This window comes from Vidua chalybeata, chromosome 17 (assembly GCF_026979565.1).
Source record: "Vidua chalybeata isolate OUT-0048 chromosome 17, bVidCha1 merged haplotype, whole genome shotgun sequence".
NCBI classification, from domain to species: Eukaryota; Metazoa; Chordata; class Aves; order Passeriformes; family Viduidae; genus Vidua; species Vidua chalybeata.
In genome coordinates this window covers 13,956,071-13,978,073 of record NC_071546.1, presented here as the reverse complement: position 1 = coordinate 13,978,073, position 22,003 = coordinate 13,956,071, and the positions used below count along the sequence as shown (strand labels likewise).

At 48.4% G+C, this 22,003-nt stretch overlaps 1 protein-coding gene across 1 annotated transcript in view; it reads right to left on the bottom strand.

The window, feature by feature from the left end:
• NFATC2 (nuclear factor of activated T cells 2) overlaps positions 1 to 22,003 on the bottom strand; it is a 75,879-nt gene that overhangs the window by 5,577 nt on the left and 48,299 nt on the right. The window lies entirely within an intron of this gene.

The window sequence follows — 22,003 nt, the reverse complement described above, 5'->3', positions numbered from 1 at the left end:
TGTTTTGTATCCAGCTAAGGTGTGTATCTATCAGCTCTGAAAAAGATTTGCAAAACCATTTTTGAGAAAAAAGGTAACCTTTGACCTATGTTGCATGGCCAAGTGTTACAGCTTTCAGCTACTCTTCCATTTTGTGGGTTAATTTCATAAAAGGACATTTCAGCATATACAACACATAAGGCAGAACTTAACCACTGACCTTTCTGTTTGCTCAGATCCAGCACTAGATTTTCATTCTTTTCCCCCTCTTTTCTCAACTGATATTATCTAAAAATGAATATTCAAAAACGTACAGTCCTAAACTGGTGGCGAAAGGTGAAAAGCTGATTATTTGATCCGGGACTCCAGAGGCCCAGGGGGTCCCTGTGACTCCTGAGTCAGCTCAGACTCGTCACTGCCTTTCGCAAAATTCACTTCTGTCGTCACCCCAGTGCCCAAATAAGATCCAACACAGTTATGGCAGATCCGAGCTCAGTCCCTTTTAACTGAGAGATCCAACCACAGTGGCTGTGAAGATCAGACTTTGCCTTCTTGTACAGAACAGGAGAGATCTGGGCAAAGAAATCATGAAAGTTACAGTCTCTGCTTCAAACGCAAATAAGGGGAATTATTTTCCTCAGGAAAAGGCAGTATTTAAAATTTTCTGCCTTTTTAAAAAAATCTTTTTAGATTTCTTTTGAATTCACTGTGAGAGCATTTGGCACTCTTGCAAAACCATGTGGAAATAATAATAATAATAAAAAAAAATGCAAAAAGTGGAGCAAAAAGTGCTTCTTACAAACTAAGTTTTGAGTGCAAGATTCAGAAGTGTCTTTGCTGCTGGATTTCAGGTGACTATATATAGAAAAGAAGTATTTTACTTGGCTCCCAAGGATTGTGCAGCCACGTATCATACCCTGGAACCTCCCACTCAGTACACAGCATATTTTATATTCTGCATCCTGGAAAATCAGCTTCTGCACACGAGAGCACAGCGACTCCTTGACTGGGAAATACCAATTTGGGTGCACAAGGAGCCCAGGCCCAACAAACTGTGCTGGGGAAAAGTACTGAGAGCATGTGGGGTTGTTTTAGAAATCAACAGCAATTAAAGATTTGGTTGTTTTTTTTTTTTTTCTGGAAAATGGGGACATACAATCACTGAGATGCTCTCAGCTGTAAAGGTTTAATCACACATCAAAACCAGGCTCTCCTCCTCACTGAAATAATGCCAAGAGATGCACCCTGCAACTTTTCTGCCTTGTCCTGCTTGTAACCCACGGAGGCTGTGTGAACTGTGAACCTCCTCAACACCCTCCAGCCCAACAGCAATCAGGTCACCTCCATTAATTAAGCAAACTCTTGCAAGAGGTTGCTGACCTCAAACTAAGCAGCAAGTCAAGTCCCAGGATGCATTTTTGCTGTAGGAGTATCAACAGACTCCAAAGCCACTGGCATCTTTCCATGAATTTAGCAACATAATACAGATATCTGATGGAAAACAGAATCTAAATAAAATGCATATTTTTGGCTAAAGCCCATCCCAACTGAAATCAATATCTGAACTGCTCTGGATTTATGGGATCTGGATTGCACTCATGACATGTACATATCCTTCCCTTGTGTTTCAGTACAGTGCCAGAGTGAGGTGCAAAAATCAAACAATTGGTATCTTTAGTACTGCCCTACCCAAAATGTTTAACAGGAAGCTGGGTGTGCCGGCAAGAAAAGAGCAAAAAATAAAGATAGCACTTCTGCTAAAAAAATGCCAGTGCCCTAAACGCACTGCAGATCAAAACTAGCAGGAAGGAAGTACTCAAAACACAAATCTGTCTGTGACACCACCTCAGAAACGCTAAGGGCTCTCTAAGCACTTTCATTATTGTCACTGTACTTCCAGAAAAGATCAACAGCCACCTCAAAACAACGGCCTCAGAGCTGGCAGGAAAAGTGACCCAGAGGGGAAGGGGGGGACTCCAGGGCTTGGACCTCTGTCCTCATCCTGCCTTATGGCCCTGGCCAAAGCATCCCTGCAGGACCAGACCTGCCACAGATCTGCTTTGGGCTGAAAAATGCTCAAAGTCTGTGAGGTCACACTCATGGAACTCCAATAATCCCTGCTCGGCTGAGGGAAAACAGCCTGAGAGGATGATGACCTCCACAGGATGAGCTACACCCTCAGCAAATCCACTCTGCTCCGTGGGGAGATGTAGCAGAGAGCAAGCATTCCCAAGAGCCCCTACAGGGCTCTTTTAAAGTCCTTAGGCAGGACTTGAGACAATTTAGATCTCAAAGCACCATCAGGCGCCAGCTCACTCAGGCAGAAGGAGAGCTAGAGCACAAATGACCCAGAAAATGGGGCAGTAGGAGAGTTAGAGCACAAATGACACAGAAAATGGGGCAGAAGGAGAGTTAGAGCACAAATGACACAGAAAATGGGGCAGAAGGAGAGTTAGAGTACAAATGACACAGAAAATGGGGCAGTAGGAGAGTTAGAGCACAAATGACACAGAAAATGGGGCAGAAGGAGAGTTAGAGCACAAATGACACAGAAAATGGGGCAGAAGGAGAGTTAGAGTACAAATGACACAGAAAATGGGGCAGTAGGAGAGTTAGAGCACAAATGACACAGAAAATGGGGCAGAAGGAGAGTTAGAGCACAAATGACACAGAAAATGGGGCAGAAGGAGAGTTAGAGCACAAATGACACAGAAAATGGGGCAGAAGGAGAGTTAGAGCACAAATGACACAGAAAATGGGGCAGAAGGAGAGTTAGAGCACAAATGACACAGAAAATGGGGCAGAAGGAGAGTTAGAGCACAAATGACACAGAAAATGGGGCAGTAGGAGAGTTAGAGCACAAATGACACGTTCTGCTGCAGAAACAGCTGCCAAAGGCTGCCCTACAGTGAGCTGAAGGGAACAGTCCTAAGGCTGATGGGTGCCATTTGTGGTGCTTTCAGTCTTTTAATCCGTTTGATCCCTGTTTGAATCCACTGAGTTAAGTTTCCGAGGCATGTTTCCATGACCCAGGGAATTGTGATATTTGCAGGACACACATGCACACACACGAGCTGGGATTCCATCCTGGGCTGCTGGCTGCAACAGCACCACAAAGAGCAATCTTTGCTCCAGAGTGTGATTTCCTGTTTGCTCAATGGATTCCAGTATTTAGTCACCACTTTTTTCACCAGACAGTTCTAAGACTTGTGCAAGCCCTGCCTACACATGGACTGGAGGAAGAAGGGGCACCTTCAGGAACAATTTCTGCCCTTTCCCTCCTGCCCCAGCAGGCCTCAGCAAATGCCTGTGGGCAGCCCTTGGAGCTGTTCTGCAGGCTCGGACTCCCTGAGCTGAGTTTAGAGAGGTTGTGTCAGACACTTGGAGCAGAGCTGGGACAGGCACCCCAGCAAACTGGGGTGTTTCTGTTTCTTTAGATCTCATTCTCTGCACCCTTTCTCTGCCCAGTCCAGAGCACTGCAGACACTGACACCAAACCAAGGATGGTGCTCAGGGTGGCACCTGGGGCCAGGCTCTGCCCAGGCCCTTCCCAGGTTACCTGACCAGAACTGGCTCTGAGAGTCAATGCTGGCACTGCCAGAGCTACATGGGCATGAAACAAAAGCTCCTGTATTCCTGTTTGCTAGGATGGTGATAAATATCCTGTGCTTTATCACAGGATAAAGCTGAAGCCTGTTTAGCCACCACGCAGGAGGCAGAAAGGGGCTGCAAGGAGCTCAGCTGGCTCTGTGCAGCTCCTCCACGAGTGTCAGCAGCTGCTTTGGGAAGAGTACCTTGAAAGTGGAAAACTAGATCAGCCTGGGTGTGATGAGGAACTCCAGGCCACCGTGGATTTGGTTTGTAGTAGCTTTCCATAACAAAGTCTTTTTTTAACTGACTTTCTTTCTGCTCACATATATTTAGATATGACTTTCGTTCTGCAGCACTCTGATGCCAGAGAGTTTTGGCTGCAATTGCAAGGGAAGGGACACGTGTTTGAGTCATGGAGTTGGCTCTCTCTTGTTGATAGTCAGTGAGTTACTGAGAAAAGATGGAGTTTGTATTTAGCTTTAGTTTACATGCAACAAGACCAAGTAAAATATTCCAAGTAGAATGAGCACATAATAAATAAATACACAAAAACTTATACCAGAAGGGGATGGAGTTCATTTTATAAACCACGTTACTTGGCTAAACCCATGCAGAAATGTTAGGCTGATGGACTGAAGCTTAGGAAATGCAAGGCAAGAGTCCTCATTTTGTCACTCTTGTTTTGACTGTGTTGCTGCTGCTGCAAAGCACAAGGGAGAGTTTGCACCTCAGGGATTTGATCCAGAACTGCTGAGATAAGCAGTGCCATTTGGTATTAAGACATATTTCTTTTAGATCAAAACCAGCACGACCAAAGGAGTCTGGTGATGACTTTTCCCTGCAGCAGCACCTCATGGTTTAAAACCTGATGGAATTTGTATTGGATACCACAACGCCTCTGAAACAGCAACTGCAGGGAAAGCACAGCAGCAACAATCCACATGCCACTGTGCAGTTTCATCATTCTCCTAGAGTTAACCTATTTACTGGGGCAGGGTGAGTCATTCAGCAAAGTGATTCAAAAACAGAGAGAGAAAAGAGAATGGATGCGAGAAAGCTATTTTTTACAGGAAATAACTGGGGGGGGGAGGACAGAAGAACAGTTACAGCATGTGCAGGATTAGCTGAAAGTACAAGATAGGCAATGCTGCTGCTTTTTTATTCCTGTCACAAAGGAACAACCAGAACAAATATTTAATTGAGGGGAAACAAACCATGTAACAAATATTTAATTAAGGGAAAACAAACCATATTAGCCATCCCTTTAGGCAGTTTTGCAGGGGATGAAGAGTCAATAATGGAATCTGTTTCCCTTCCTCGAGCTCTAGTGCTTATGTCTATTAATCCACAAAACTATTCACTGGCTCTAATTCTCTGGCATCTTATCTTGTGCTGTGTGCTCACTCTGCAATGTCCCCTCTGAGGGACTGTGCACCCCTGCAGAACCCCAGCCTGGTTCTGAGCCTGCTTCTCAGGGGAAAACAGCAGAAAATCCCTATCCTAAGGTAACAGGGAAGATGCACAAGTGGCCCATGAGGAATTCTGCCAAGCAAACCCAGGTCCCCTGTGGCCCAGACATGTAAATCTCCCTCTGCTTGCAATTCCTCTGCTTGACAAACAGCCCCAGCCCAGCCAGCCTGCACAAGGCATTTGCTCCCATCTGCTTGATTTTCAGGAGGACTATGGGCAACAGGCACCACACTGAGCAGGGGAACACACACAATCACTTTAACACACGGATTGTTTTTTCTGCTATGCCTCCACATCCTTCCACAAATGAATATTTGGGGGAAGATTCTTCCCCCGCTTTGGGAACTGCCTCCAAGGCCACGGGCAGAGATGGGCAGCAGCTCTGCAGGCCCTGGCAGCAGCAGCCCAGCGCTTGGGGGCTGCAGTTACTGCTCCCAAGGCAGCTGGAGAGCATCCAGACCATGAAATATTTAACTGGTTACTGACAGAGTGTTACAATTCACATCTAATAATGTCAAGGAGGTGCCACATACAAGATACTGTGTGTCTGCCCACATCCAGCTGTTTGCTCTTATTTTGCACTTTGACTGGAACTCCTTTGAGGGAGGAACTGCTTTTTTTAACTTTGGAGTCAAAGCAGCATCTGCCACAACAGAGTGCTGGAGTTTCTACCATAAAATAATGTACCAATAAAAATACTATATAATACTATGGGGTATATGTATAAATCAGAGACCACGAGACAGACCTAATTATAAGAGACACGGATAACTGGAAAAAGGAGTGCAAGAGACCACGGGGAGCAGAAACTGTAACTGGTTTTACATCTCGCCTCAAGAAGGCCAGGAACATCTGACAGTAAACAGCTTGAGAGAACAAGAAAAATGCTATCTGCATCATCCAAAGACTTCAAACTTTCAACCTGAATCAATGGCATGAACGAGAAAACTTTTGTTTTCAATATGAAGAGAAGATGAAAGAAAAGAGAAAAGATTAAAGGAAAGAGAAAAGAAGGGCTATCAATTACCAGAAACAGAATGAGCTCCTCCATGTCCAGTGGAGGTTCACCTTTAGCTGAAGTGCAGCCCATACTACTGAGGTTGGGCAATTCCCAACCTCACCACAACAGCAATAACCTACTTTTGTTCAGAAATTAGCCCTCAATTATTTCCAGATCTCCCTCAATTATTTCAGATATCCCAATTCCAGATCAAGACGTAGGAACCACCACCCAAAGAGACTGCCCCAGGGAATCCTTCCCGGGATTTCATGATGAGCCATCCCCAATTTTCCAGCTGTGAGGTCTGGGAGCTGTGTGGATCCCCACGCCAGGCAGGCAGGAGGTAAATCCTGTGCTCAGGGCAGTGTCCCAGGGGCATGCTGCAAGCTCTGGGATACCTGGCAAGCCCATCCTGACCTCTCCCGAGTTCTCAGCAGCTGTGTAACCACGTCCTCCTTTAAACACAAGTGTGCTCAGCCAGCTCAGAGCTCTGTGTCTGTGGCTCATATTGAACCTATTTGCATTTAACCATGCACTGCTACACTTCCTGGGAGAATTCCAACCCAACAACGGCGGCTTTGGAGCCACAGCACGATAAAACACCCTCCTGCCTAAGAGAAAGATAAAACTTGCTTAGGTTTGACATGATCTCATCGAAGCACAGCACACATTCAGCAGCAGTTGGCAGGCCGTGCCTGCTGCCGGGAACGGGGATTCAATGGGAATTCTGTCTGTCCTGCAGTGGGGAAGCAGCACGGACAGCTGGAACGCCCAGCAGCAGCCAGGGCCAGGGGCACATCCCCACAGGTCTCTGCGAGCAGGGCTGGAAGGAGGGTGGCTGCCAGCAGGAGAGAAATGCCCCGGCTCACACAGACAGGGCAGCGCAGCCACACGAGCCACCGGCACCTGCAGCAAGGCCACGCTCCTGAAGGGACCCGGGCAGCTCAGCCTGGGCCGGAGCGCTGGGGATGGACAGCCAGCCACGTGTCAGACACAAACACACCCAGGGGCGAGCACTGCCGCCCCTCGGGATGTGCCCAGGCCGTGCCCAGCACCTCCGGGAACACCACAGAGACGTCCAGAGCAGGACTGGGAACGGCCCAAGGGAACGGCCTGTGGGATGGCCTAAGGGAACGGCCTGTGGGATGGCCTAAGGGAACGTTCTTTGGGATGGCCTAAGGGAATGGCCTGTGGGATGGCCTAAGGGAACGTTCTTTGGGATGGCCTAAGGGAACGGCCTGTGGGATGGCCTAATGGAATGGCCTGTGGGATGGCCTAAGGGAATGTTCTTTGGGATGGCCTAAGGGAACGTTCTTTGGGATGGCCTAAGGGAATGGCCTGTGGGATGGCCTAAGGGAACGTTCTTTGGGATGGCCTAAGGGAACGGCCTGTGGGATGGCCTAATGGAATGGCCTGTGGGATGGCCTAAGGGAATGTTCTTTGGGATGGCCTAAGGGAACGTTCTTTGGGATGGCCTAAGGGAACGGCCTGTGGGATGGCCTAAGGGAATGGCCTGTGGGATGGCCTAAGGGAACGTTCTTTGGGATGGCCTAAGGGAACGGCCTGTGGGATGGCCTAAGGGAATGGCCTGTGGGATGGCCCAAGGGAACGGCCTGTGGGATGGCCTAAGGGAACGTTCTTTGGGATGGCCTAAGGGAACGGCCTGTGGGATGGCCTAAGGGAACGTTCTTTGGGATGGCCTAAGGGAACGGCCTGTGGGATGGCGTAAGGGAACGGCCTGTGGGATGGCCTAAGGGAACGTTCTTTGGGATGGCCTAAGGGAACGGCCTGTGGGATGGCCTAAGGGAACGGCCTGTGGGATGGCGTAAGGGAACGGCCTGTGGGATGGCCTAAGGGAACGGCCTGTGGGATGGCCTAAGGGAACGTTCTTTGGGATGGCCTAAGGACACATCCTTTGGGATGGCCTAATGGAATGGCCTGTGGGATGGCCCAAGGGAACAGGCTTTGGGACGGCCCAAGGGAACGTTCTTTGGGATGGCCCAAGGGAACAGCCTGTGGGCTGCCCAGCAGAGGGGAAAGGCTCTGTACTTCTGAGGGCTGGCTCGTGCTGGGGAGGCACGGCTGACTCCTCGCATGCTCTCACAGCATCACCTGAGGAAGGCTCCTGGTGTGGCTGTGCAGCACCGTGATGGGACCTCACCACCATCACCACCACGGAGTGACAGCACTGCCACAACCTCTGGGACAGCGCTGATGGCTGGATGCCACCAGCTGCTGCTCTCTGCCACAGGCTCAGCAGAGGGGAGAAACCAAACAAAGCAGCAGGACGTGTCCATCCTGACCTGTGCTCCCCCACAAGTCAAGAGGCTCAGACACTTGGCCGTGGGCTGCAGGCCAGCTGCAGAGCCTGTCCCAGCCAGCTCTGGCTGTCCCCTGGCACTGCCTGGCAGGGAGCACGTGCCACACTTCCAACCATGCTGGAGTTGTGCCAAAACAGGCCTGGTGAAGGAGAGGGAATATCCCAGGTACTACCAAAATGCCACATCAAGAGACCTAAACATGGGAGTGATGGGAAAAACCAGACTACCCCCGAGGCTGCGTGTTTCTGCTCTTTTCGGCCAAGAAGCTAAAGTTTGCTCAAGCTGAAGTGGGTGGCTAAGCCTTGGCAACTTCAGAACAAGTTCATGCTGCAGTGGGTGCTGGGGGAGGGCAGAAGGAGCATCACGGAACTGGAAACTTCCCCTGATTTGAACTGACAGCAACCAGAGGCCTTGGGAGAGCCCCCTCAAGCAGAGCTGGGTTATGTCTCATGGCCAAGTCAGCAGCCAACATCCTGTTGGTGGGCTGGGAGTGTGCTGTGCCCTGGCTGGGTCACACACGGGTCACACCACAGGGCTTTCCTTGGGGTCCCCTCGACAGCACTGTAAGCAACCCCTCAGCATGACTAATCAACACTGAAAATAATCACAGCGTTTATCTTTGGGCTGGAAATCACCATGGGGCGTGGAGGCAGCCAGCAGAGTCTCCAGAGGGTTTGGTCACTGCTGACCCCGGCTGAGGGTGGGATGACTCTCAGGAGAGACAGGCTGCAGCCTTCTGGCCACAGGACAATTCCTGTGACTCAGGAGGGAGACTGGCCCCAGTGGGGACTCCCCCCTTCTCATTTCTAGGTGCCCAGAAACACCCCCAGCTGTTTTCTTTTTCTCCCAGTGGTGTGAAGTGCCCAGCCTGGCCCTGCTGCTGCCCAGCATGGGAAGGGGGGAAGAGCAACTGCTTTGGGCTTTTCTTAATTCAAGAATGCCATCTGCATCCAGCTGTTAGCCCTTTGGAAATCTGCTGGGTTTTGTTTGCCTCGTGTGGCTGATGCTCCAGCTGCAAACCCCTGGCAGCCAGCGAGTTTGCTTGGAGGACCCAGACGTGAAAACCTGTCCTGAGAGCACCCCGGGCTCCCCCTGGGCAGCCCCCTCCTCACTCTGGTGGGAATGGGGCTAAACTCCCCTGGGATCACACCAGGGGAGTGTGGAGGCTGCACAAATAGGTACTCGTCAATAAAACTGCAAATCATTACAGCACTGCTACCCACTTTCTGGTTTTCTGCTTTCTTGCAGTTGGTTTTTTAAAGTCCCATCTTATGATGGGAAAAAATCAGTGCTATCTATTAGATTTAGAAAGAGCACAGGCTGGATCAGAGTGCCTCGAAAGGGCAGGGAAGACTGCAGTGTTATGAGGAGGTGGGGGCTTGCTGACACTTATTTTCAAGGAACAAATCTTGAATGGGGTGTGGGTTATACATGTGAAAACAGGGTGATTAGGCAAAGTTAAGGGACAGAGCTTCACTACCTGAACCATTCTTCCATTTGCCAGCTGAAGAACAAATCCCCCCATTTTTATCCACAACAACTGCAATTCCACACTCAGTTACTCAGGGACGTGGATAAAATCATCCATCACTGACCAGCCAGGTAAATACAAACCACCACTAAATGCAGCCTGGTCACAAAATTGGCCTTCACACCTTTCCTGAGCAACCATGGGAACCATGTGGGGTGATTAATAAACCCCATCATTATATTTTCTAAGTAAGCTACAGAAGAAAGCCTAAGTGATAGGAAAGTGCATTTGGAGCAGTGCTGTGCTGGAGGTGCTCCCCTGGCAGGGGCAGGACGGCCCTGGAGGCAGTGATGCTGTGCAGGGCCCTGGGGGGGAAAAGGGAGGCAAAATCCTCTCTAGAGAATCCCCAACTCCTGCAGATGCTAAGCACGTTGTACTTAAAATTAAACAAAGCAGAAAAGAAAATACATAGTGTGGGCTGCTTGTAAGGTCACTAAGCCAGGGAGAAGGGACTACTTTCATTTCCCTTTTGCCTGGAAAGAAAAATAAACTGCAGGAAAAAAATCCAGCCCAACAAAATAACCCCACCACCTCTTCTAAGGCTTGGAAAAAAAACCTGTGTGAGAGGGGAGATAGGTGCAAACACCCTGTTGAACACGTGCTGTTTTCCATCCCCCACAAGAGGCCTTGCTGTGCTCTCAGCTGGGCTGGACTCAGGCGGAGGGCAGGGCGAGGAGCAGGAGGACGTGAAGTTGGCTGTGCTGTCCAGAAGATGAAAACACTACTGCTGTTTATAGAGGGAAACCCAATTCGTCAGCCCAAATGAATTCCTGTGCTAATCCATGCAGGCTTCATGTTTTCCACCAGCCCCAGCCACTGTAAGGACTATCTTTAGGAGGCACAGTGTGTTTGGAAAGGAGCAGCTGGAAAGAGGGGACGCTTATGCCAGCTTGGAAGGCTTTCTGGTATGGAAAAAGAGGAATGCTCTCTTGGGTCTCCCCACAAAATTAAAGCATCTTCATCCAGAGCAGAGCGATGCCAAGCACAACAAACAAAAGCGGCTTTCCCCAGCTCTCCTGGGCAGCCCCGCTCAGGGCTCACAATGGTTTCCATAGAACTTGTTTTGCTATCATAACAAATTCGAGCCGTCCAGGCGTGATGGCCGCGCTGTTTTCAAAGACAAGAAAATTGATTTCCTCACTTATTGCCCTGCCAAAGCATTTCTGCCTCCGTGCCACAGACAGGGACTCCCCAGATCACGGCAGCATCCGAGGTGTGGTGAGGAGAGAGACCCCCAGAGGCTCTGCCCTGGGGCACTCAGGGGCTGGGCAGGCTGCCCTTTGCTAACCCTTCATCCTGCAGGCTCCCATCCTGCCAGCCTGTGCTTCGCTCAGGGGGATACGAATGGCTTGTGCTACTCACACAGACTGCTGAAACCAAGGGATTCCTGCAGGAATTCTGGCATTACTCACTGGCACTAGGGGCTGGATTATGTGCCAGGGTGCTGCTGGCCCTGAGGGCTGCACTGGGATGTCTCCCATGGGAGAGGCTCCTTCCAGCCCCTGCACAGACACTGGGGCTCAGCAGCAGGTTCTGAAAGCAGAGATGTGTTTCTGCATGACACTCTGGAGGAGCATTTCGTGCTGCATCTAAACCAAGACTGTTATCTGAGCAGCCTGAAATTCTCTGAAGTCATCATCTTAATCTAAAATTTATGTTAGTTTTGAAGAGTGATGAAGTGTAACCAAGAACAAAACAAAGGGCCAGAGATACTAATTTCTAAAACAGATATTGCACTAGTTTTGTGTTTTAATAGTAGCCTATAAAATTGTCCTGAAGAAAAATTTGTATAAAAATCAATGTCGTTTTTAAAAAAAGGAAACATCTCTTACAACACCACTAAGTTATTTGAGGGTATGAAACTGCAGGATGGCCTCAGAAGAGCCCTCATGTAACCCAGCCTACCTAGCTGAAAATTAGGGTCTACCTGCTGGAGTCTTAGATGCTGCAATCTTGGACTCCTTTCCAAGGAAGGAGACAGCTCCCCACTCAAAGCAAATGAACAAGGGTGCAGAAGAAATCAGATAAGAGAAAATGCAATGCAATTTTAAGGAAGAAAAGATACACAACCCAAACTACAATTAAAAAATGCAGCTGCTAAAAGTTCCCCTCATGTTTGCCTGAGTCCTGATTTAAGCCTGGATCTGCCTGATGCCTGGTAGATTTTCAGGCAAACATCAGCCTTTTCCAGCCTTTGCAAACATCAATTTGCACAGAATTATAATGACTTCATCTGCAGTGACTTGAATGGGGCCACTTCCTTGAGTCCTAAGCCCAGATTCCTCTGCTGGTGACCAGGGGCACTCCAGCAGAGCAGCCCTGCTGCCTCCTGGGCAGATCTGGAGGCCCACAAGTGGCTGATGCAGACCCAGCACTGGGAGGTATCTGACCACAAAGGGAATGCAATGTCTGCTCCACCAGCCAGGCCTCTGGCCCCGTGGCTGTGGAGTCTCCTGGAACCCAGATCTTACCAAAGAACTGAGGCTGAGCTGCTCATAATGACAGATGCTGAGCCCAGGGAGGTTTAACTGTCACAGTAATTTCACCAGTGAGCCCACACTTATGAAGTGGTTCCCCCTTCTTTTAGTCACTCTCACTCTTTCCAAAGAAACTTAGAAACCACCTAAATAAACCAGCACCCATCCATTGCAAATGTCACAGGAGTCATTCATGTGTCTCACTATTTGTCCTACATTTGACTCCATTCATTCACGGCTGATGAAGTCATTCATCATTAAGAAACCAAACCAAACCAAACCAAACCACACCACAATTTGGGAATCTTTGACTAGACTGCCCTGGCACAGGGAATGATTGCAAACTCACACTTTTCTAATTTACTGCTGCTTTTGCCCTGGCCCAAGTTACTCCTTGCAGAGAGTCAGAGCAAGTCACCACTGAGAAAGGACCACGCTGCTGGCACTTTGCAGGGACATCACCCCACAGTTTGTGCAGGGTCTCAGCTTCATGCAGAGCACAGAGTTTGGTGCACAACCAGCCCTTCCCAATGCCCATGGCAAGGGACAGCCCCTTCTGACCTTTACTTCCACACCTGACAATCGCCCACGTGAATTCCCCCTCAGGTGGAAGCCTAGCACTCCAACATCCACAGGCAGAAGTCAATAATCCTTTTCTCACTACATCTAAATTGTCATCTCACTCTAAAGAAGCAGTGTTTGTTCAGCTGAAGGCAGAGGTTAGTTTATATTTTGGAGTACAAAGTTTCCAAACTAAAAATCCACAAAAGGACATGGCTTGATTAAAATGGGAACTGTGTGGATTAAAAGAATGTGTAAGATGAGGAGTGTCAGCCTTGTTTGTCACTGGGTCACTAAAAGCTGCTCCTGGTGAAGCTCTGTGATCCTCAGTGGTTTGACTCCAGTTAACAGTAGCTGAAGATTTAACTCTTTTATACCTAACACTGGTTAAATCCAACTCAAGACCAAGTTTTCAGTCATTTGCAGACCATTAGTCATGCAAATTTGTAGAGATCAGAATTTTAATTCCAAACAGACTGCAGCATCCCTTGGAGATGTGCACACAAACTGGAGGACATGAATGCCTGCAAAATTGGGAATCCTTGGATTTCAGGTTTTTGTGCAGACCCCTCTTAGAGCGAGGAGTCATCTGTGAAATTCCCAGCTGGATGTATGCCCAGATTTCTGTGCTTGCAAAACTGAAGCATGGGGACTCAGAGTGATGATTCAGGCACAACTGCATTGTTTATACATTTTAGGTTTCTTCTTGGTAAACACAGAAAAAAAGTTGTATTACAGAGTGAGAGTGCGAAAGCCAGCACCTGCCTGAAAATCCAAACTAGCAGCTAAAGTGCTGAAGGGAGTTTTATGGTCTCCAAGTATTTGTTCTTCCCCATCCCTGACTCTCCCCCTGGCACAGCCAGGGATGTGCTGCTTGCTTTTCACATCAGAGGAGCTGCAGTGACCTATGAGGTCATGGAGTACCTCTCAGAGCCAGTGCAGGATTGTCTTGTACATTTGCTTTAAAAATGCCCCTAAGCACTCGCTGCATGCAAATGTGAGCACAGAAGTCTCTTGGAACTGGTGAGGAAACAGCAATAAAGTGGCTGGGCAGTGTAAGGCCATACCAGCTTCTGCTGGGCAGAAAAGCAGCTCTCACTGCTCTGAGTTCTCACAAGAAAACTAACTGGGATGGGAAATTCAGATGACTCACCCTCATTTTCTTAATTTTAAAATGGCCAGAGGTTTATCAATAAATACTGATTATAAATTATTATTATATTGCTATATGTACAGTTAATTATAAATAAATAATTACATTAATATTTATAACAAACTATGAAAAACAGGTGGGAAAAAATGGATTTTAAGCTAATCAATTCTAGGTCTCCATTCTTGTGAGACAAGAGGTCTATACAGACAAGAAGTCCCCCACCAACTATCCCTGCTCCCTGGCAGGAGGTGACCTGAGCTGAGAAATTCTGCTTGTGCGAGTAATGCTGAGAACCCAGGCATTTTTCTACAGTAGAAGACTTTATAACTGCCTTTCAGTTTGCACCATAAAAAGACTGTAGATCTTTAAGGCGTCTATTCTAGCCAAGCATTTTATTTCACAACAGTTAAAAAAATGTGCAGATGTTTTCCAAACTTTTCCGAGCAGCAAGGCTCTGTGCAGCTGCTCCCAACATTTCAAAGTGCAGCTCAAAAAGGACTCGAGTTGCCTTTTCAAGAGCCATTGCAGGAGCAGCTGAATCCTCCCAATTGTTACATCGAGCTTTAAGGGGAGAAAAGATCTTTTCCCCACCTCTGCACATTCGTAGCATTAACCCAGTTTGTACCAAATGAAGCTGTGAGGAGCAGCAATGCCAAACCCAGGCGTTCAGGGCTCATGAGTCAGGCCTCCAGCAATCATGAGACTGGTTTTTAAATCATGCAATCAACCTCCCGCCCCAAAGTTGCATCAGTTTGGTCTGTCTGAATTTTAAAAGCCCAAACCATCCAGGTTGGTATTTTTAACATTTTGGGTTTTTTTTTTTTTTTTTGGATCGGACCTGAAAAGATCAGTAAGAAAAGTCACCTGCACAGGGACTTTTAAATTGCTATTAATGTTCCAAGAACTGCAATGAAATGGCAAAGAATTAGCAAAAGCCTGGAGATGCTATGGATATGAGCTAGTTCACTGATTAATATTCAATTACATCGTGCTCATTCTGAAGGGGAGCTAGAAGGATTTTATTGTCCTCCCTATCTGTGAGGGCAAACACCCACCTTGCTGCAGGCCCCTCAGCAAAGCCTGCTCCTGTACATGAGTCCAGCTCAGTGCACCACCTTTGCTGGGAGCTACTGGGATTCATTCTGAGGAGGTCAACAGACCGAGCAGGCTGAGCTCTGCAATTACTGTCACATAAAAATCCCTTCTGTTTCCCCCAATGTTCCTATTTATTCTATCAGCTACCCCAGCTGAGCAGGAGCAAACCCCCTGCCCGTGCAGAGTCACCCCAGCACAAATCCCTGCAGTGAAAGAGCTGCTGGCTCCCCTGACTCGGCCTGACTGTGCTGATCCCAGGCTTTTACACCAGCAGAGCTGTCTCTACATGGGTTTTCACCATAATAGCTGTGTTAGCAAAATAAAATTGAAAAAAAAAAAAAAAAAAAAAAAAAAAAAAAAAAAAACCCCAACCACCTTAACCAGCACAGCTCTGTGGTGAGCTGCTGGAGTGTAACACAAGCCCTGCTCGAGGTTTTCAGAGAGCACTTCTCTGGTTCAATGCAAAATGGAGAATTCAGCACTAGAACGAGTTAATCCCCTCCTACTTTGCACGATTTTGCTATAAACCATTTTCTAACTGCACATCTCTCATCACCAAAGTCCCCATTTTTAAAAACTGATGTCAAAACTGTTACGATTTTGACTGCACTGAAAGAATTTCAGTGTGAAGCACCCAGAGTCACTCCCAGCTTGTAGAAGATCCCTTTTCCTCACACCCCGCACTCACTCACACAGCAGCTTTGCTCAGCCTCCAGACTCGTCCCCAAGAAATGAGAACGTTTCTGGCAGTGCCAGTGACCTGCCAGCCAATGGTCACTGCTGGAAAGCACCTCCAATTCTCTGACAGATACAGCCTGAAGGGAGTGAGCCTGTGGAAAGGCAGAGAAAGGAGACACGAGCTCTGCAGTCCCTCCCTTCAGTGCAACACGATTTAACCACCAGTGCTGCTCCAGCTCCTGCACACCTGGGGGGACCTGGAAGTCAGGAATTCCTCAGGAAAGCCACAGCTTTACCACTAACTTCATGCCTCAGCTGGAGCCAAGTCCCTCAAAAGCTCTGATCCTGCTTCATCCATCTGTGAGAGCTGGGGACAAGGCTGTCTGCCTCCTTCTGCGGCGGAATAATTTGAATTCATTACCATTTCTCTGCACTGGAGTGAAAAATGTTATTGTTATTATCCCTTTAAATTGAAAGTGGATTGAAGGAATAAAAGTAAATGTATGGTCTATTTTGGCAGATGCCTCCCAACAGATGGGTGTCTATGGTCTCCTTTGTAAGAGCTGTCTGCTGCCTGTGATTCAGACTGTCTAAGGAATGCCATGAGCTTGGACTAAATGGACAGCAAGTCTGGGAAAGGACTTTATTGTGGTTTAGAAGCTTTCAATTCCCAACTGCACGAACAAGTTCTTTTTTTTTCAAGTAACTCTTTGCCAGCATTTCAAAACTATCATTGAAAATTGCCTGATGCCTCCCAAAAGCTGAGCGCTTTCAGCTGATAACAGTCAGCCTTCAAAGGGGGACGTGCCTTCCCCCTCGGATCCCGGGAACTGGGGTTTGACCAGGTGCTGGAGGGACCCTGCCCACGGAGGAGGCAGCAGTGCCCACGTGCCCCTCCTGCAGCCCTGGGCTCCTAATGGGCTCTGCATGTTCCTGTGCTCCTCCACAGGAAACGCTTTGTGACACAACTCGCCTGTGGGCACTGACTGCACCAATTAAAGATTCCTGAGCTCCAGAACAAAGAGGTGCCAGTGGAACGATGGTTTTAATCACTCAATTCATTTTCTTCCTTCCTCTACTGCTGATTTGGGATGTATGGGTTTTTCTTCTCGCTTTGTTTTGGTTTGCATGCTTTGAGGCTGCTGGGGAAAGGGCAGTCTTCAAATGGGGCTGCATTTGTCTGAACTTTTAAACACTGAATTGTTGCTAGAGGTGAGGAAGATCAGATGGAGCCTGCTATAGCAATAAAACACTTCATTCATATTCAGGTATGCAAGTGTAGGGGTTTTTCTGAGAATCTCTGTGTGTGCTGCTAACACAAATTAATTAATGCTTAACTGTACAAGAGGGAAGGATAAGGTACTTTTTAATAATGGTAAACTGAAGCACAGGGAACTTAAATACCTTGCTGAAAGACCAAGCTCAGACTGAACCCAGACCTTCCTCCTAACAGACTGATCTTTCTACTTCCTGCCAACAGACTTTGGGGTTTTGGGAGCAGAATGATGGCTTTTTCTCTTTTTATAGTGCCTCTAGAAAAGCAAGGCACAGGACAGGGGCATGGAGATCCTAACACAAACCCACAAGAGCAGTGATCCAAAAATAAAGCTGCAGTGTACCGAGGGAGTGCTGCAAGGTCCCAGCAGAGAACAGAAAATCTGTAATAATGTGAGTCAGAGCTTCAGGAATGAGCCTGATGAATACAGAGATTTGCTAGAATGTTTGAGCAAAATGTTTTGGAGAACATACAGGCTTAACTCTTAGTCAAACTCTGCCTGAGCAGAAGTGACCACACCTTCTATGAAAAGGAGTTCTAATTAAAAACAGAGCATGGTTTCTTAGATGCAAATAGTTGCTCGAAACTGAACCCCAGCCCATTTGTAGGATTCAAATTCACCCCTGTCTAAAATACCAGGAAACAAGAACAGTCCCCTCTGCCCCGTCCTGCTACTTAACTCTGTGTGTGGACACAAGATGCAAACAACTACAAACCGACCTAAAACGTGTCCCTAGAGCCAGCCATGCTCTGTGCTGTCTGTGCATGGGCTCAAGGCAGTGCTCAGAGAGAAAAGCAGCTGCTCCCCAGCCAGGCAGCACCCTGGCCCTGCCAGTGCAGCTCCAGTGCTCAGAGGGGCTCCCTCTGGAACCCCCAGCTGGCAGGAGCTGCCAGAGCTGCCTGTGCCAGCCCTGCACCCCCGGGCAGGGCCAGCAGGATGCTCAGGACGTGCCAGCACCCAGCCAGAGCCCCCAGGACTGGCTGGCAGCACGGAGCTCGGTCCTGGAGCAGCACTTTGGGCTCTGACAGGGTTTCCTGGAGGTACTCCCTGCCCAAGGAGAACAGAGCTGGCCAGAGAAGAAAGCTGAACATGAAGGAAAGAAGGGATGTGGATTTCATGTCACGGTACCGTGGGCACAGACTGAGGGTGTGGAATGAAAGAACACAGGAAGGAAATGTAGGGATGTAACGCTCTGAGTGCTGCTGGATGAGCAAAACTGCACAAGAGAGCACACAGCTTGTCCTGGAGGTGATCTGAAGTGCTGATGTGAGGACCACACTGCACATCCTGCACAGCCACTTTCTAAAGAAATATCTGACGTCTGAAGTTTTCTGCGAAATACCTGAGCTCACTATAAAACATCTCTGCTGATAGCAGCCTGGTAAACCACTACACAGCATCTGCCTTGCTCCTCTCCTCCCCAAAGGAGATTACTGTGCACCAAAAATAATTTAGAGCTGCTGTATCCAGCAGAGATTCGGGGTGTCAGATGTGGTTAGACAGTTACTATTTGAATAATGACAATCATTTTTCTTGCAAAGTTCAGCCTGACAGCTGAAGTGAAAATATCTCAATCTAAGGCAGGCAGGCTGGTAACACTCAAGCTACACAACCATGACCTGTGTGTGGAATTGAGCCTCGTGTCTGTGGCCCAGATGGGGAACTGGCCCATGGCAGCTGAGCTGCACAGGAGCCCAGTGGCTCTGCAGGAGGAGCACAATCAGTGCCCCAGCCCTGGGTCACCCCCCTCCATCCTGCCCCACCAGGGGATTGCAGACAGTGCTGCAAAGAACTACATTCTGAGCTGGCTTTGTGCTTTAAAGAGTTCATCTCAGTGCTCTGAGGGTGCTGGAGGAACTACATTCTATTTGTCAACATATTTATGTGATTGTTTGGGTTAACTTTTACCATCGTGGGTGGTTTGGTTATGAATAATATTAAGATGAGGCCTCGGCTGAAAGCAGCTTATCACTCTGTCACCCCGTGGCTTTCACTTGCATTTGAGGCTGGTCCCTGCTTGCCAGCACTGGCCTGGACACCCGATGCATCCTCAAGGGATCCTGACACTCAGGGACACTCCTGACACTCCCCTCACCCCCAAAGCAATTCCAGCAGTAATGAATCTCTGAGGCAGAGGTGTGTAACAAAGGTTTCCCTGCCCATTTTCCATGAGCAGCCCCCTCCTCTGGGGGTGTTTGATGTCAGAACGTTACAGATGTATGTATTTCACAGAGAAACGTGGAGGAGGAGGTGTGTGAAGGCAACGTGTGGCAATGCTGGACTGGCATCAGTCCCTGATGGGTGCATATCCCAATCCACCCTCTCTGACTGGGTAGTGCATCCTTCCTTCCTGCAAGCCTGTTTTGCCATTCTGCCTGCGAGGGGAAGGCTGGGAAGCTGCAGAGGCACCACAGGCTGGGCTGGGCACCTCCTCTCCCAGGCTGCACCAGCAAGGGGAGGAGAGGCACCGATGAAAGCAAGTGGCAGCTGTGCACATCTGCAGCAGGGCCAGAAACAGGCTACAGCTCTGCTGAAACCATCACCAAGGGGCTGGGGAGGGCACCAGCTGGGCACCAAGCGCTCCTGGCACACAGCAAAACCCATCAGAAGATGGTAAATCCTTGCCATCACCTGCCTCGGGCTCCAGGCTGGTTTGGCTGCACTCAAACTCCAGAGCCCACAGGTAATCCTCCTGCAGAGGGGGAACAGCTCTCATCTTTTCAAAGGCAGGTTAAATGTGCTGAATTCCCAGTGACTGTGCCCTGTGGAGCAGTGAAGGCTCTGAGCAAAACCAAGCCACCATCTCAGGAAGGACAAATAACATCTTTTTACAGCAGGGAAGAGAAGAAAACAATGAGAGGTGCTGCCAGCAGGGACTTCAGGGAGCTGAGAGAGGCGAAGAGAAATGAGAACGGTGTCACTGCGGGATGCTCTGCTCTGGTCACTGCCAGGACAGCCCCAGCACTCTCAGCGTGCCCACTCTGAGAGGCACCAGCTCCAGGAATGAGGAACTGCCAGCGTGGGCCATGCCCAGGTCACTGCACAAGTTCGTGGCAAGGCTCAGAATAGAAACAAAGCCCAGAACACCAAGGCTGTGTGTTAACCATGAAGGCAGCGGGCAAGGGCTGATGAGAGGAGGCCACAAGAGCAAAGGGACGAAAGCTGGATGTCAGCAGAACTCTGGAGAAAGGAGAACAAGGCGGGGGGAGGAGGAAGATGGGAAGAGCAAAGGGAAGTGAGAGACACCAGCAGTGATTGCCCAAGAGCCTGGGCAGCAGCAGCAGCAGCAGCTGGCTCGTGCCAAGCCTGCCTGGGCCAGCACCAGCTCCGAGTCTGCCCGTGAAAATCACTGCGAGACCTCACAGCTCGCTTTATCTCACAAGGGCTTTCTGGATAAAAGGGATTTAAGGGCAAAGCCTCCATAATCCTTTAGGTTTGCTTTCTTTTAATACTATAAAGCACAAACCCAAACTTTCTAGTCAGGAAAAACATGGCTTTTGTTATGTTCTGAGTCACTTTTCCCCAGCAGCAAACAATGTGGCTTTTCAATTCAAGTCCTGAACATTTCAGAATGAAACGCTTTGCAAAGCCCTAAAGTAAATCACAGTTCTCCAAGTCACACTTCCAGCTGATGTAAACTCACTGAGGTCAGTACAGAGACTGCATGTGGCCCACCTTGCCTGGCCTGGCTTGGGTGGCACGATTGATAAAGCAATCTCTAAAAGATTTGATAAAGAAATCAATGATAAAGAAATCAATTCAAGATGATCCAGGCAGCCAAGGAGAAGCCTGGGATTTCATTCTGAGTTGCTGCTCTTCTGCCTAGAGGCTCCCTTAGCAGGGAGGCTGAGTGCATTCTTGGTGAGCTGTGCTGCAGTTGGGTGTCACTGGCCTGATTCAAAACTAGGAAAATTAACTCTGCAGTCTACATTGGGAGTTCTTTTAAGTGGACTACAGCTTGACTTTGAAGATAGAATCTTGAAGTAAAAGCTTTCTCTTTTCTTTCTTTTACAAGGTGTGTACCAAGTATTTTTTAAAATGTGGAAGAATCTCTCAGCTTCTCATATTAAAATTACCCAAAATAACAGTGTTTAGCTCTCCTGTCAGAAAGATTCTCTTGCTTTGTTATCACACCCAATTCCCTGAATGAAAAGTGAATCTCCCAAGTTAAATTTAGGACTCCTGAATCTCCTGCTCAGAGAAGGGAACCAGTAAAAACTCTCCAGATTTTACTGCGATGGCACCAAAGGTGCATCAACCACTCTGCAAACACAGCTAAGAGAGGAAACCATCCAAACTCTGCCCACAAACCCAGCAGGGAAGGCTGCACACCATACAGAGCACTCAGGACCCAAGCTGAGGAAAGCAAAAACTTTCACAGGCACAATTTCACAACTCTAGGTAAGTGCAGCAAAAATCCCGAGCTGTTGGGTGCTTAGAGCACATCCTGGTGCACACCCAGGAGACCAAGCCTGCCACTGCCTGCACTGAGAGGAGAGCAGAGTTACCATCTGTGACAACCAGGTCTGTACTTCCTGCACAGGAACATCCTGCATTTGCAGCAATATTTCCAGCAGCCTCACTCTGCTCCCACTCAAATCCATGCTGGGTTTGCTGCTGCTCTCTGTGATTGCAGTGTCCAGCTGCACTATTAATTTTGCATTGATTTCCTCCTGCCAGAAGCATGCTTTAATAAAAGAACCAATCAAGCAGACTGCCAATAGCTGCCTACCTAAGAATAAGCAGGATATGTTCAAAGAAAGCTTTACTCTTACTTATGCTCATTCCTAAAGGCTAAATCAGCTGGCTCACAACAAAGGAAGAGCATTGTTTAACTTATCAATGTCCCACTGTTCATCTAGAACATCTG